An 11,209-nucleotide genomic window follows, 5' to 3' on the forward strand; every position below is an offset into this window, starting at 1 on the left:
CGCCTTTTCTTTAGGCGACAGATTGGATACTAACCGGTTATATAACTTAAAGTTTCCCTTACTTTTAGCATCAATAACCCGTTTAAAAAGTTTCTTCATTGAACTGTTAATAACGGGGTTATTTAATTTCGTATCAACTATGGGGTTCTTTATTATCAAGTCATCATTAGGTGTTACTTCATTTTCCCCACACTTAGGCGTTCTATTATTGTTAAGCATTACCGTTGGAGTTGGTAAAACAACATGGTTCTTACCAATCATTTTTGTCGGTTCAACAGTTTTGGTTTGTGGATATTTAGACTGTCGAATCATAAAGGTGATCGATTTCTCATCATTACTAAGTGTCATTCTACCCTTTCTTACATCAAATAACGCCCCGGTGGACGCTAAGAATGGTCGACCTAAAATTAGAGGAACGTTTGAGTCCTCTTCTATGTCAATGACAATGAATTCGACTAGAAAGGTTAAATTACCTACTTGAACGGGTAGGTTGTCAGCAATTCCAACTGGGTGTTTAATGGTTTGATCAAAGAGTCGAACACTCATATCCGTTGGACTTAACTTACCTACTCCTAATCTCTTATATAATGAAAGAGGCATAACACTCACACTTGAACCTAAATCTGCTAGTGCATCATACATGACACAGTCACTAAGTAGACAAGGAACAATAAATTCACCCGGATCACCTACCCTAGGTGGAGGATTTGGTGGAACTGTCTTCACCGGGTTTACTTCTACGGCTTTTGTTTCTTGTACTTCCTTATTCTTTTTCTTCTTCTTCTTTCCAGAGGTATCACAATCTTTATTACCTATCACTTGCTCATATTCAACTCCTTTTCTTGGAAACGGGATGGGTGGTTTGTATGGTGCCACCACTGGCTTTACATACTCGGGTGGTGGTGGTGTAACTTCTTCATTGTTACTCTCATCTAAAACCTTCCCATCTTCTGATGCTGGTTTTTCAGAATTTGTTGATATCATGTTAACATTTTCATTCCGAGGATTTACTTCATTATTACTCGGTAGCTTTCCTTGTTCCCTTTCACTCATCAATCTAACAAGAGTACCTACTTGTTTTTCTAGATTCAAAATGGAAGCTTGTTGAGTTCTAAATGACTGATCAAACCTCTCATTCGTTTGGGTTTGAGTTTCAATAAATTGTGTTTGAGATTCAACTAGCTTAAATACCACTTCTTCCAGATTTGACTTCTTCTCGTCGGTTTGTTGTGGTGGTTTATACAAGCCAGGTCTTTGTTAATTGAAAGTGTTGTTTTGAGTTGGTTGGTTATTCGGACCTTGTTGGTTATACGAGTTATTGTCGGGTCCTTTTGGATTGTAAAGAATGTTTTGATTTCGATTGAAGTTTGGCCTTGGCGGTTGATAATTATTCTGATAACTATTTTCCAGCCTTCGGTTCATGTAGACAACATTCTCACGTTGTTCCATCGTTTGTTCAATATGACAGTCTTTCATTAAGTGTGGTCCACCGCATTGCTCACAATTGATTCGTATTGCGTGAATATCTTTATTCATCTTTTCCATTCGTCTCTCGAAAGCATCTATTTTTGCGGAAACGGAATCAAAGTTATGGCTAGAATCGGCTCTAGCCGCTTTAGATGAGAGATATATATCTTTCTCTTGGTGCCACTCATGTGAGTGGGATGCTGTGTTATCAATAATTTTGTAAGCTTCAGTTGCGGTTTTCTTCATAATGGAACCACCAGCTGTTATGTCGATATCTTTTCTTGTAGCAACGTTGACACCTTGGTAGAATATTTGTACTATTTGATAAGTGTCTAAACCGTGTTGAGGACATCCTCTCAACATCCTTCCGAATCTTGTCCACGCCTCATATAATGTTTCATTTGGCTTTTGCGCGAACGTAACAATTTCTCCTTGAAGTCTCACGGCTTTGGATGCCGGAAAGAATCGTTTAAGAAATTTTTCAACTAAAACATCCCATGTGTCAATCGCCCCTTCAGGTAACGATTCTAACCAATCTTTGGCTTCTCCCTTTAAAGTCCAGGGAAACAACATGAGATAGATCTGCTCATCTTCCACTTCTCGGATTTTGAATAGTGTACAAATTCTATTAAACGTACGAAGATGTTCGTTTGGGTCTTCATTCGGCGCACCACTGAATTGGCATTGATTAGTCACCATGTGTAGAATTTGTCCTTTGATTTCATAATCTGGAGCATTAACTTCTGGTTTAATAATGGCATGACCTTGGCCCGTGCGTGTAGCTCTCATTCGGTCTTCCATACTTAGAGGTTCTAGATTTTCCATGATTGGAAGTGTTGTATCTGAATCACTAGAGGTTTATGATTTAATGGTTTCTTTCCTCAACAATCTCTGTTTGAATGATTGGTGGTTCCGGAGGAAAGTTTAATGGTTCGGGATCTACAAACCGTTCCTGAATATTCTCCGGATTCTCAATTGTGAGGTTTGTTTCAAAAACTGGATTATCGGAAATTTGAGTTTGAGGATTTGGTCGACTTGATGACGATTCTAAAGAAAAATCAACGGCGGCGATATTCGTTAAACGATGTCTTGATCGAGTTACAGGTGGTGAACGTATGACCGGCGGCGAACGTCTTGCTCGGTGCATTCACTGAATATCCTATTAGTTTTTAAAAAGAAAAGAAAAATTATAATAAGTTATCCAATTAATAGACTTTTCTGATTTTGCCCACGTTTCGAATAGCCAAAAGATGCAGCAGAGGGGCATGATTCGTTTGGTCTCAATATAATTGAGTACTGTTTGGCTCCAATAACCCGGTCCACGTACAAATCCAACTATTACTACGAACCAGAAAATTTTGATGTCTATCAATTTAACCACTTTAAATAAATTTTCGTAATTTTAAGAAATTTAGAGAAGAAGTAGAAAAAATTCTAAGTCCTAAAAACTAGAATGGCGAGAAATAAGAGAGAAAAAGATTGCGCGTCGAAAAGTGTCGAAAAATGAAAAAGACGAAGAGTGGTTTGTAAACACGCGGTTAATCCAACCTTATAACTATCACTATCTTAAAATTAAAACTACAAATAGAGATTACTAATTGGAATTGTAATTGATACATAGGTAAACGGCGTCGAAAGATAAATAAAAATAAGAAAGTAGCACGAAAAATAGCGTCGCAAAATTTTAAGGCACCTAAATCTTAGTCTAAAGAAAAAGCACTTAAGGGATTTTACGGCAAAACTAAAAATTCTAGAAGTAAAAATAACTATGACAAAACTAAACTTAATACTAAAAGTTGCGAATATAGTCTAAAAATCTAAAGGTAATAAAACTAAAAAAAAAAATTTTTTTTATAGACAAAATCTTAAAAATATATTTTTTTTTATAATTTTTTTTTTTTTTTTTTACGTTTTTTTTTACGTTTTTTTTTTACGTTTTTTTTTTTTTTTATATTTTTGCAAATATAAATTAAAAATATAGCGTTTTAGTGCTCCCCGGCAGCGGCGCCAAAAACTTGATGATGTAGCGTGAGGGTACGAAATAGTATTATTTTTAATACAAAATACTACAAAATATGACACAAGTTTTATTAATTTACGGATGGGATATACCTAAACCTTGCTACAACACTATAGGCAGTGTACCTAATCGTAGAGTAGTGTAGTTTTTAGTAAGTCCGGTTCGTTCCACAGGGAGCTGGTGATACTTACTATATTTTTAACAACTATATTTATACAAAATATATATAATTATATAAGTAGTAATATTATTATAAAAGGGGGGTTTTACCGTTTAATGACCGGTTTGTCGATTCTATATTTTAAGCGCAAAGATAAATGACGATAATTAAAGTGCGTAAAATAATGACAATAAATAAAATGACAGTAAATAAAATTACGAGTAATAAAATGACAGTAAATAAAGATACGATGAGAAATACAATAAAAGAATTATACTTATTTAAACTTCCGTAATCATGATGTTTGACGTGTTGATTTTAATTTATTACCATGGGTTAATTGTCCTTTGTCCTGGTTTATTTGATACGTCTATCTGGTTTTTGTCCATAATAGTCCATCGGTCATAAATATAAAGTGCGAGTGTCCTCGTCAAATTACCCTTATACCCGAAGTCAAATATTCCAACTAATTAAGGATTTAAACTGTGACGCAGTTATCACTTCTGTCAACAATTACACCAGTTATCACTGTATGTAATCTACCCCTGTTTTGATTAGATATGAATATTAATTTACCCACTTGATCAGTTTGAATAATCAATTACCCAACCCGAATAATTAATTAAATGATTATAATAGATTCCATATGAACGTCACTAAATAGGACAACCATAATCATTATTAATTATTAGGATAATTAATTTGAAGATAGGTTCGACAGACTCCAATGAGTTGTCACTCAATTAGACAATACCCCCCATCTATTAATAGTCAATAGTCCAATTTCCACAAGTGTCGGTCTTTTGCCCAAACCTTAATTATGGTACAAAGCCCAATTACCCAATTTTAGTAATTAGCCCAACATCATGATTACTTCGTTTTAAATAAGCATAATAATAACTTAGCTACGAGACATTAAATTAAAAAGGAAAGACATAACTTACAGTGGGTATTAATATCGTAGTATTACACGGGCAGAGTCTTGACTTAAAACCCGTAAATCATTTGTTACAATACTAAACTAAATCATAATTATTAAAATTATAATTAAAATTATAATTATTTATTGATGTTATATGTTTACAGAGAAGGAAAAGAAAAAGATGTGTTTGAGTTCGTGCATAAACTGCCTTTTTATAGGCATTTGGCCAGATTTTTACTGCCATGCGACTCGCATGGGTTTATGCCTATTTGCCATGCGATTCGCATGGCCACGCTGGACAGCTCACATATCTTTTGTCTTCTTGTTCGTCAACATATTTATTAAATATATATATAATATAAATAATTTTAATAATTATTTATATATTATATTATATTTATGTGCATAGTAGACTAGATATTTTTGGTCCATTGCGTCGGGCGTTTCTTCTTGGCTCGGGTCCCGGTTCCGGATTTTCGGACGTCCTTTCGTACTATTTTATATCGTGTACTTTGCGTTCCGCAACTTGTACTCTTGTCATTTTTAGACGTTCTTCATCAATAATTTGAACCTTTTTATTTGTATCTTGTATATTTGAGCTTTTTGGACCTTTGTGTCTTTAATTCGTCGTTTTCGCCTTTTGTCTTCGCACTTATTTAATATAAACGAATATCACTTGAAAATGGAACAATTGCAACTAAAATCTTGTCTTTCTTGGGGGATTTTGCTATGAAATATATGTTCCTTTTTAGCCTTATCAGAGACCATTACACCAAAAGCACTCATGAATACAAAAGGTAACATAGATGATGATTGGGTTGTCGACTCAGGTTCTACCGAACATATTACATATGATGAAAGTGTTCTTGAAAACAAAAATAAAACAACCTGTGAAGCTCCTGTTATTATACCAAATGGGGACGCCATCCCAGTCAATGGGAAAGGCGAGTGTTTCTTACCAGGAGGAACAAAAATTAAAGATGTTCTTCACATACCCAAGTTCACTTGTAACTTATTATCTGTTAGTCGAATATGTAATGATCTTCAATCGGCTATAATTTTTTTTCCTACCTTTTGTGTTATGCAGAAATTGTACACGAGGGACTTGATTGGTGCGGATGAGTGCAGGAAGGGGCTATACCGGATGGGGATGTTTTAAAGGGAAAGAAAAGCTATGACAACTACTATGGACATTTGGCATAAGAGGTTGGGACACGCTTCCGGAAACAAACTTATTAAGCTAGATTTCCTTAAGAATTGTTCTTTTATTCAATCATGTGATTCTTGTTATAAGTCAAAACATACTAGACTTCCTTTTTCGAATAGTAGTATTAAGACAAATAGTTGTTTTGATCTAATACATTGTGATATTTGGGGAAAATACCTTGTTACTTCTACTTCAGGTGCAACTTATTTTTTGACTATTGTTGATGATTTTAGTAGAATGGTATGGGTTTTTCTCCTAAAATTTAAACATGAAGCTAGTGGTTGTTTGATGAGTTTTTGCAACATGATAAAAACTCAATTTGGCACACCCATTAAAAGAATACATAGTGATAATGGTGGAGAGTTCACCTCAAACGATATGCACCACTTCTACAAAGATAATGGCATATTACTTGAAACCTCCTGCCCACATACTCCACAACAAAATGGCGTTGTTGAGCGAAAACATCGACATTTACTCGAGACTGCCTGGCCTTTAATGTTTGAAGCGAAATTACCAAAAAGATTCTGGGGAGAATGTGTTTTAACTACCACCTTCATTATCAATAGGTTACCTACTAAAGCTATTGATCATAAAACACTTTATGAAGTTGTATTTGGGCAAAAACCTAGTTATGAATCTATGAAGGTGTTTGGTTGTCTTGCTTACTACAGAAACACTATAACCCATGGCGATAAGTTTGAAGTGAGGAGAAGGCCGGGAATATTTTTGGGATATCCTCCTGGAACAAAAGGTTATAAAATTTATGACCTAACGGATAAGAAAATAGTCGTTTCAAGAGATGTTCGTTTTGTTGAAAATATGTTCCCGTTTAGTGCCAAGCTAAATGTTACTGAATCATTGTCTTCGACTCCTCACTATGATGATGCCAACGAAATCTTTAGTGATGATGGAGTGGCCGAGGCATCTAAACATGATGAAGTTGCTGAAACACCAAATGATAATGAAGACCTTGTTCAAGGCGAACAAACGGATAATAATTATGACAATTCTGGAGACATCGTGGAAGAAGAGACTACTATAATTGATGAAACCCCATCTGATCATTTGGAACATTCGGTGCATCCCACTCGACACAAAACACAGCCACGACATCTTGAAGATTTTATTGTCAAACTTCCCCCTTCCATCGACAATGCACAACCCTCATCAAATCATGCTTCCTTGAAGGTACATTCTTTGTCTAGTTCAGTTTCTTATGATGAGTTTTCTGATTCTCACAAAGCCTTTTTAGCGGCCATTGACTCGATCAATGAGCCTAAATTTTTTCATCAAGCTATAAAACACCAACATTGGCAGGAAGCTATGAAAAGGGAGATACGCGCACTTGAAGAAAACGATACATGGTCACTTGAATCACTGCCTGCTGGAAAATGTGCCATAGATTCTAAATGGGTTTATAAAGTTAAATATAAACCTAATGGTGATGTCGAGTGATACAAATCAACACTCGTAGCCAAAGGATTTACTCAGACTGAAGGGGTTGATTATCATGATACATTTGCTCCGGTAGCAAAACTTGTCACTGTTCGTACACTTTTGGCAGTGGCAGTAAAAAACAATTGGCATATGCATTCTTACATGGGGACTTGGTGAAATATCTCATTCATATTGATTATAAACGTTCCATATTAATTGATTTCGTCACGAGGTTTGACCTCTATATGAGACGTTTTTCAAAGACTACATTCATTTTTAAAATAACCATAACCTTTATTTTATCGATAAAGGTTTAAAAAGCATTATGTAGATTATCAAATAATGATAATCTAAAATATACCGTTTACACACGACCATTACATAATGGTTTACAATAGAAATATATTACATCAAAATAAGTTTCTTGAATGCAGTTTTTACATAATATCATACAAGCATGGACTCCAAATCTTGTCCTTATTTTAGTATGCAACTTAGTATGCAACCGCGGAAGCTCTTAATAATCACCTGAGAATAAACATGCTTAAAACGCCAACAAAAATGTTGGTGAGTTATAGGTTTAACCTATATATTATCAAATCATAATAATAATAGACCACAAGATTTCATTTTTATAACACATCTCGTATCAGGCATTTCGCAAACTGTATAGAGATAAAAATTCATTCATATGTTGAACACCTGGTAACCGACGTTAACTTAATGCATAGAATATCCCCAAAACAGAACCTCTCATCTGTATATTAATCTCGAAGTACTAAACCATCCATAACCTGAATGGGGGTTGTTAAGCCCAATAGATCTATCTTTAGGATTCGCGTCAATTAGGGGTCATTTCCCTAATTTTTAGGTTACCAGGCTTGAAGGGCGATATTCGGTTTAATAATCCAACCATAGAATGTAGTTTCGCATACTTGTGTCTATTTTGTAAAACATTTATAAAAGTGCATGTATTCTCATCCCAAAAATATTAGATTTTAAAAGTGGGACTATAACTCACTTTCACATATTTTTCCTTCGTTGGAAATAATACTTGGCCACTAGTCGATTCACGAACCTATAACAATATGTACATATACATCAAAGTATGATCGAAATATATTCACAATATTTTTTTTATTACGTTTTAATGATTTAAGTTTATTAAGTCAGCCGTCCTCGTTAGTAACCTACAACTAGTTGTCCACAGTTAGATGTACAGAAATAAATCAATATATATTATCTTGAATCAATCTACGACCTAGTGTATACACGTCTCAAGCTAGATCACATCTTTGGAATCAACCTCAACCCTGTATAGCTAACTCGAGCATTACCGCATATAGAGTTCTATGATTGTTCCAAATAATATATATACATGGGTCGATATGATATGTTAAAACATTGTATACGTGTCTATGGTATCCCAAGATTACATAATATATGTTTGAATACATGTATAATACAATATAAGTTAGCTAGGATATGATTAATATAGATTTGTTATAAAATTTTCGTAGCTACAACAAGTAAAATTTTCCAATCTTGTTTTACCCATAACTTCTTCGTTTTAAATCCGTTTTGAGTGAATCAAGTTGCTATGGTTTTATAATGAACTGTAATTTATGAAAGTAAACATAAAAAGTATAAGTTTATAGTCGGAAATACAGGTTACAAGTCATTTACTAAAGAGGTAGTCATTTTCGTCGAAAGAACGACATCTTGATGACCATTTTGAAAAACATACTTCCAATTTGAGTTTAACCATGATTTTTTGATATAGTTTCATGTTTATAAGAAAACTAATTTTACCAGAAGAACAACTTTTAAATCAAAGTTTATCATAGTTTTTAATTAACTAACCCAAAACAGCCCGCGATGTTACTACGACGGCGTATGTCCGGTTTTACGGTGTTCTTCGTGTTTCTAGGTTTTAAATCATTAAGTTAGCATATCATATAGATATAGAACATGTGTTTAGTTGATTTTATAAGTCAAGTTAGAAGGATTAAATTTATTTGCGAACAAGTTTAGAATTAACTAAACTATGTTCTAGTGATTACAAGTTTAAATCTTCGAATAAGATAGTTTTATATGTATGAATCGAATGATGTTATGAACATCATTACTACCTTAATTTTAGTAGGAAAACCTACTAGAAATGAGAAAAATAGATCTAGCTTCAAAGGATCCTTGGATGGCTTGAAAGTTCTTGAAGCAGAATCATGACACGAAAACAAGTTCAAGTAAGATTTCCACTCGAAATAAGATTGTTATAGTTATAGAAATTGAATCAAAGTTTGAATATGAGTATTACCTTGTATTAGAAATATATCTTACTATAAATAAGAAAGATTTCTTGAGGTTTGATGATCACTTTACAAGATTGGAAGTAAGCTAGCAAACTTGGAAGTGTTCTTGATTTTATAAAACTATAACTTATAGAATTTATGAAGAACAATTAGAACTCGAAGATAGAACTTGAGAGAGATCAATTAGATGAAGAAAATTGAAGAATGAAAGTGTTTGTAGGTGTTTTTGGTTGTTGTTATATGGATTAGATATAAAGGATGTGTAATTTTGTTTATTTGTAAATAAGTCATGAATGATTACTAATATTTTTGTAATCTTGCTAAATAATTCATACTAGATTACAAAGAATGGTTCCCACATGTTTAATGACTCAAATGAGCTGCTAAATAGCTGATGATTGAGTATATATACTAATAGTAAATACATCTAGAAGCTGTGTATTGTACGAGTATGAATACGGGTGCATACGAGTAGAATTGTTGATGAAAATGAATGAGGACGTAATTGTAAGCATTTTTGTTAAGTAGAAGTACTTTAATATATGTCTTTAAGGCTTTTAAAAGTGTACTAATACATCTTAAAACACTACATGTATATACATTTTAACGGAGTCATTAAGTCATCGTTAGTCGTTACATGTAAGTGTTGTTTTGAAACCTTTAAATTAACGATCTCCTTTAATGTAGTTAACCCATTATTTATTATATCTAATGAGATGTTAAATTATTACATTATCATGATATTATGATGTATGAATATCTCTTAATATGATATATATACATTAAAATGTCGTTACAACGATATTCGTTACGTATATGTCTCGTTTCGAAATTCTTAAGTTAGTAGTCTTGTATTTACATATGTAGTTCATTGTTAACACACTTAATGATATATTTAATTATTATTTAATCATGTTAAATATAGTGTAACAATATCTTAATATGACACATAAGTATTTAGTAAGACGTTGTTATAACGATAATCGTTATATATATATATATATATCGTTTCGAGTTTCTTAATTCAATAATCTCATTTTATGTATATAACTCTTTGTTAATATACCTAGTGAGATATTTACTTATCATAATATCTTGTTAACTATATATTATATTCATATATATTTCATCATATAGTTTTTACAAGTTTTAATGTTCGTGAATCGCCGGTCAACTTGGGTGGTCAATTATCTACATGAAACTCATTTCAAATAATCAAGTCTTAACAAGTTTGATTGCTTAACATGTTGGAAACATTTAATCATGTAAATATCAATTTAATTTAATATATATAAACATGGAAAAGTTCGGGTCACTACAGTACCTACCCGTTAAATAAATTTCGTCCTGAAATTTTAAGCTGTTGAAGGTGTTGACGAATCTTCTGGAAATATGTGCTGGTATTTCTTCTTCATCTGATCTTCATGCTCCCAGGTGAACTTGGGTCCTCTACGAGCATTCCATCGAACCTTAACAATTGGTATCTTGTTTTGCTTAAGCCTTTTAACCTCACGATCCATAATTTCGACGGGTTCTTCAATGAATTGAAGTTTTTCATTGATTTGGATTTCGTCTAAAGGAATAGTGAGATCTTCTTTAGCAAAACATTTCTTCAAATTCGAGACATGAAAAGTATTATGTACCCCGGCAAGTTGTTGCGATAAGTCAAGTTGGTAAGCTA

The sequence above is a fragment of the Rutidosis leptorrhynchoides genome, chromosome 8 (genome assembly GCF_046630445.1).
Source record: "Rutidosis leptorrhynchoides isolate AG116_Rl617_1_P2 chromosome 8, CSIRO_AGI_Rlap_v1, whole genome shotgun sequence".
Classification (NCBI taxonomy): Eukaryota; Viridiplantae; Streptophyta; class Magnoliopsida; order Asterales; family Asteraceae; genus Rutidosis; species Rutidosis leptorrhynchoides.